The sequence below is a fragment of the Boleophthalmus pectinirostris genome, unplaced genomic scaffold (assembly GCF_026225935.1).
Source record: "Boleophthalmus pectinirostris isolate CB_2022bp ecotype Guang Dong unplaced genomic scaffold, ASM2622593v1 HiC_scaffold_7, whole genome shotgun sequence".
Taxonomy (NCBI): Eukaryota; Metazoa; Chordata; class Actinopteri; order Gobiiformes; family Gobiidae; genus Boleophthalmus; species Boleophthalmus pectinirostris.
The window spans coordinates 15793633-15799667 of NW_026571473.1; positions in this window are offsets into that span (position 1 = coordinate 15793633).

The following is a 6035-nucleotide window of genomic DNA, read 5'->3' on the forward strand; positions in this document are numbered from 1 at the left end:
TTTCTGGAGGTGGCACATCACCTGCAAGATTCCATGGAAATAGGAAGTACCTCGGAACATTCTCCATGGAGATAGAGAAGTTTAATAGTGTGGAAAATGATAGTCAAAGGCAAATGGAATGTTGCTCAGGCTTATGATGAAACATGCAAGCCTGCTCATAGTGAAGACACTTGTTTCTCTAAGTTTTTTCAGTACAATAAACAACCAAAATGAAAAGAATATGCTTTGTGTATGGTTTATTTTTATTGGGCAAAAAGTTGCATACTATGGCTTTAATAAATATTTAAACTGTAAGACGGTGATCTGCTCATCTGTTCTCAGTAACTCTCTGCTATGAGAAACATGGTCCCAACACAGAAGGTTCTAGATCTGTCTACTTCTACTAACCTCACTGGATGATAAACAGATATTGGTCAAACTAATTTGATTGTCGTCAAAATGCATTATCTGTCTAACACATTTTTGAAGAGGTATCTGTGTTGTTCTCTGCAGAAGGTGAGCCATTATTGGTAACACAGACAGATAAATTTGATATTGGTTTTATGTAAGTTCAAAATGGTGCCACATGAGCCCTTTGGTTGTCACATAATGGGCACCAACAGACCCAAACACACCCCTTTGTAGCAGGTTTATTGTTTCACCACTGTTTTTGTTACATCAGCAGCAGCTTGAGAAATTAGAATTGAGTTCATTCCAGGTATTTCATTGAAGTCCCATTATGAATGTTGGACCAAGTTATTTAAAAATTTAAATGTATCTGAGTTGAATCCTTGTTGTATTTGCATTTTTTTATATCTTACCTGAAACATTAACCATTAACATTAACCATACAGATCAATGGAACAACTGCAGGCTTTTATAAGTACAGCATCAAACTTTCTGGAGGTGAGATGGTATCATGGAAATAAAAAGTTAAATTCATACTTCAAGAGGAAGAGGCCCTCCTCTAGACCAGACCAGACCAGACAAGAGGTTTGTGGAGATGCAAGCCTGCTCAGAGCAGAGATGCATGGTTTTCTGTGCTGTAAACAAGTAAAATGAGAAAAGTAATTGGCTTTAAAGAAACATAATATTGTTGAGAGTCATTTCTGAAGATCTTTATCAAGAAATGTATAATCAACCAATGTCCTTGTTCATATAATTCACCTTTTTTATTTTTTTATTTATCACTTCAACATTGCCACATCAATAACTCTACTCCCTGCAGTATTCACTGGTGTCTCATGGGTAGCTCAAGTTTGCTCAGTCAATAACATTAAAGCTTTGTGATTATTGGTCTGTCTGTCTGTCTGGATGAATAAATGGTCTGTGTGTATATTCTTGGAACCATTATTGTCCAGTCCCATTAAAATATGAATATGAGGCTATTCTGTCTTTTTTATTGTGTGGAGTTTAGAAGCATTGGATATCCTTATTATTCAAGTTACACAAGTTGCTGTTATACAAAGATGTAATGTATGGGTTTCATCATCATCATTGTAAACATTACATTAAAATTCAAATAATGTTATTAAGTATACTCATAATGTCAACTGGATCTGAATCTCAAACTAAAGTAGACATTGTAAGTCATAGTCTTCAGAGTTAAGTTAGCAAATGCATGAACTGGCAATGCATTTTAAAACATAGCCGTGCCTGCAACCAAACATCATTTTGCATTTAAAATTATCTGAACAGACTTGAATTCTTGAACTGACAGCAGATCACACTAGTAAACAGATAGTTCAGAATGACTTGATGTTACACAGCCCTTCCTCTCTGTAACAGATGGCACTCATACATCTGCTGAGCGCTGTCTCGTTTTGGACACATTCCCAGAAGCTACACAGATTGGCAGAGTTAGACCAGGGGGCGGTGGGTACGAGGTTCAGGGTCCCTCTCTCTCTCTTTGGGTTACAGAGGAGGGTGATTCTCAGGAATGCCTCACACTGGTATTTATTACATCATTTAACAAGGAACCCACTGTGAGGGTTTACCACTGTGCTGGCCCTGAGCGCGAGAATACAAGTGGGGAATATGCACTCAACAGCACATCTGCATTACAGCCCTGTACTTCAAGTTATGCTTGCGTTATGCTGCTTGCAACACTTTTAACCTTTTTAAATTGCACTATGTAACTTTTCTGTTTTTGCACGGTCTAGAACGTTTCACAAGTATAGCATTAAACCTATCTATTTTGCATTTATCAAATTAAATGTTTTTTAAATATCTTAAAAACATACATTCTTGTTGTCATACTGTGTGACAATCTAAGGGTCTGTTTACATGAGAAAGCTTGTGGGTAAAAACGACAAAATATTTTATAGGAAGTGCCTTTTGTTTAGATGGTGATGGCGTTTCTGGGGTTTAAAACGCAAAAATCAGAAACCACCGTCCAAAGTTGAATACGCTTTGCCACAGTGTTTCCGTCTACACTGACAAAGACCAAACCTCTGTCAGATCTGCTCATGTTGCAAATGCGTTTACATAAGATACATACCTGGCACGCATACCCAATCAAATTCCACACACGCTTGCATCACCATATGCACGCATATTTCCTCCTGAAAACACTCATCTAAACGCCGAATAAAAGGTGAAGACCCAACACCACTTTTGCGTCTTCTGTTCTGACCGTCATAAACATAGCCTAAGTAAAGCAATAACATCACCATGGAGACAAGCAGATGGTAAAGACTCCACCAGAAAAGTAACATAGCGCACCTTTAAATTGTATGTGACTGTGTGTTTGTGTATGTGTACTGTTGTTAAGAACAGAGAGATAATTACCGAGGTGTCCTATGGGGATAAGTAATAATAAGTTGATTGATTGCTTGATTAAATGATTGATTATATAGGGGAGCTCATTAGACCCACTACTGCAGGGGCATTAGCAAAGCCACAAGCTAAAACCCAAGGGAGCCGCAATGTCACATGTGCTCAATATCAATCATGGTTTGGTGTTTCCCATTAACAGGGAAGGCTATGGTGGTCCTATTGTCTTAAAAATTCCCATTAGTCTAACACAACCATATACCACACTACTACAGAACATATAAAAATATATATTAAAGAAGACCTATTGTGCTTGCTATATAGCTATAATTTATGACACCCATGGGTAATGAGAATTTGTACATTTTAAATCGCAATATTGATCTTAAACAGCTTAATAAAAGAAACAAATCCACTGATATCCACGTTAGAAAACTGCAGTGTGCAATGGAAGAAGATGTCACCATAGACGTCATCACAACATCAAGCTATCAAGCAGCGGGTTTTTAATTTATACCAAAATGACTATGCTCCTCTGCCAAATCCTACATGTATCTCTGATTAAGAAAATAAAATTGGAGAACAGCAATATGACATCTTGAAAATGATTTAAGATTGCACAAACAAGCATGAATCACTCCAAATACAGCTGTGGGTGAATAAATGGTGAAGGGAAATGACTATAACATAGTTAAATGCTCTATAAAGTAGATATTCCATGATAGGTCTACTTTAATTTAAAAATATTACTTTGTGCCACCTTACAGACTCAATTAGAAACCCTGTCATTTCCATGGATTTTCTGTGGAAACTGCGTCACTACATTCAAATACCCAAAAAATGCTGCTTGTTGAGGTTAGGCTGACTCATGCTCAGATTGTGTCGCATATGACTTTTTCAGCACAAACTGGTGTATTTTATTAATGTGTCATGATTCAGGTTGAGTTTAGATGCACACTCATGAATACTAGAGATAAAAGATGTACATTTTGGCATGTGTCATGCTTGGAAATCTGTTTTTACAGAATGTAATGAGACACCTTATCATATTTCATGGCCTGCCACAATCCACAACACAACATTTATGGAGATACAAGAAGAGAAGGTAAATGATCTGTCACTGGCTGAATCTGTGTGGGAAATTTTCTACTGAAGAAAAATTAGTTTGCAGAAATGTATAATTTTTCTTTACCTGTTTTACATGTTTCGGTTATTTCCTGTAGCCATTCTTAGAAGCATCACACTATGATGAGAACATGTAAAGTAGGTAAACAAATTCTCCTGATCAAAATAATTACTAATTCTAAGTTTAGCACAGAAGTCAGAATGAATTTTTACCAAAGATGAGATGGCTGTCAAAGTCTATGAGAACTTCAAAGCACAACTATGTTGTTTTTTCAAATCACTTGAAAAAAATGGAGAAGTCTAATATTTTACCAGAGCGCTTTTAAATGGCCTATATTGCAATATTTTCTGATCTATGTTATTGTTGTTTACTCATAAAAAACTGTATATTATTGTTTACTTACAAAAACTGACATCTATATTTAGGCTGAGTATTTCTCTCAAACAGAAAACACTTGGTGCATGTGGTGATGAGGAAAACCTCCACTGTGTTTTTACACCTTTACTGGAATCATTTGGATGATTTCAGCCCTGGAATTGCCCGTCTTTACTGAACAAAAGCTAAAAGTCTCTTGACGTGATAAGGTGGAAGAGAGCATTTTGAGCTTTGGAGATGTAGACAGCCTAATAAACCAGGATTAATCAAAAATGTATGAATGAAACAAAACTCTAGGTATGTTTTGATGAGGTAACAGCATTCTAACATGGCTTAAAGCTCACAAGAGTCAATTTTATGTAATATATCAAAGCTACATACAAAAGCTCTATGTACCTCTATGTGCCAGAACTTCACTATTGTTGTGCAGCACAGAGATAAATGAGGAGGTAAGAGAGAGGGGGTCACAAGGGTCTCCGGAAACTCGCGTTAGATGCCGTTTATATGGGTCAGAAATATCTAGCCAAATTTAGCTGATTCCTCCTATTGTTCTGAGGGGTTCATCTACTACGGCTTGTTAGAAAGCAAGGTCCTGCAAAGTGCAAACTGCTTTGAAAGTCATGGAGCTTGAAATCACATGTATTGTGCACACAGACAAAGGGCTCCACACTTGCTTATAATTGGTTAAACATATTTCTGTGAATTTTGCATGAGTGACCACCTTAATTGAGCTGAAAATGCATTATCATCTTGGCACCTCTTTGTATGAGTATGTGGGTTTCAAGCTCAATTAGACAGTGTAAACAACAATGTATAGGATTGTGAAAAAGCCACTTCAAAGTAAAATGGTGTTTATAATTATTTTAATGAGAAAAAGTGCCTCAAACTATGATGAAGGCACGTTGAAAGCAGCTATTGTATAAAACATTTAGGGACTTTTCATGTGCTAATGAGGAGCGAGAGTATATAAACTATGTGCCCAGACTCTGACCTTGCCAAGAGTGCTTCCCTCAACTCAAAGCCCAGTAGAGATGTTGTGTTACATAACCAACACAGACACATTACAACATTTACTAACAAAAATATGCACTCAAAAACTGTGAAAAAATGAGAACGGTGGACAGGGACTGCTCTTGTTATTCTGAATGAGGCTGGGATTTTGGATACTGCTCATTTCACTGTCATTTCCACAGCGTAATCAGTGAAAGGCTATTGACATTTGGGAGGACTGAATTAAAAAAAATAAATAAATCACCCTTTCATTCAGACAGGATTTTCTACTTTGCCACTTCCGTTCAGTATTGTTTTCAGCTGATTGAAAATGTGAAAATGAACAAAATCTTCAGCTACCAAGGATAAAATCTAGCAGCAAACTGACTGTACCATTGTTTCAACCTTAATCAGCAGTCTTTGGAAAGTGACACAAAACATACGTTGAGCACTTCAACAATGTATTCTTTGTAGTAAGATAATATACTGCTTTATTACTCATTATTTCTTCATATTTACATACTTCATATTACATATTCATATACTTCATATTAGAGCCCGACCGATATATCGGTTGGACCGATATTATCGGCTGATATGGGCACCTCGAGGCATATCGGCTATCGGCCGATAGGGGCCGATATTTCACGTGGGCATGTGATAGTCCTTAAAAATCTTAGACTCTCTACATTATGTTCATTTAATCCAATTTACAGACAGATAAATGTCCTAATATGTGGCTCCACATCAGTATTTATCTACGGAGTCATTTATCCGTGCGTGTGTCCGT